The sequence below is a fragment of the Theropithecus gelada genome, chromosome 8 (genome assembly GCF_003255815.1).
Source record: "Theropithecus gelada isolate Dixy chromosome 8, Tgel_1.0, whole genome shotgun sequence".
In the NCBI taxonomy this organism is placed as follows: domain Eukaryota; kingdom Metazoa; phylum Chordata; class Mammalia; order Primates; family Cercopithecidae; genus Theropithecus; species Theropithecus gelada.
In genome coordinates this window covers 50,406,624-50,407,337 of record NC_037676.1, presented here as the reverse complement: position 1 = coordinate 50,407,337, position 714 = coordinate 50,406,624, and the positions used below count along the sequence as shown (strand labels likewise).

The 714-nt window shown below is 39.4% G+C and overlaps 1 pseudogene; it reads left to right on the top strand.

Annotated features, from left to right (window-relative positions):
* The first annotated feature begins 249 nt into the window (after window positions 1-249).
* LOC112630845 lies at window positions 250-349 on the top strand (annotated as a pseudogene).
* The last annotated feature ends 365 nt before the right edge of the window (window positions 350-714 follow it).

Here is a 714-nt window from a genome sequence, read left to right as displayed (position 1 = left end):
CAGGCATGGTGATGCACACCTGTAATCATGGCTACTTGGGAGGCTGAGGCACAAGAATCACGTGAACCAGGAGGTGGAGGTTGCAGTGAGCCAAGATCGTACCACTGCACTCCAGCTTAGGTGACAGAGTGAGACTCTGTCTCAAAAAAAAAAAAAATAAAGAGAAGTAAAAACCCATTTGAAGGTGGAACAACATGACTGTCAATACATGCAACTCCCAAGTTTGAAAATAAACTTCAAGTTACATGCTTGCTTCAGCAGCACATACACTAAAATTGGAATGCTGGAGAGATCAGCATGGCCTCTGTGCAAGGAGGACATGCAAATTCATGAAGAGCTCCATATTAAAATAAAATAATAACAAAACAATGTTCAAATTACAACAGACGTTATTAAATATTTTTCATTATTGCCATCTTATCACTAATAGTATTCAGTTTGGTTGTCTACCATGTGACAATCCTTAAAATGCAATTTTGAATTATTCTTAAATTTCTTTCCTTTATTTTAATGAATGTTTTGTGCTTCCACCCAAAGGCAAAATGAGTAAGAGGAGCTTTATTTTATAAATAAACAGGAGGCTTGGAGCTCATCAAGTTCTGATGCTGAGACTTGTTCAGGGAAATTGGCCCAGGCGCAGGCAGGTGGTCAGCTCTGGAGTTGTCTGTGTGCACCTGAAATTGTGGTGGGTGAAAGTACAAACATGAGGATGTT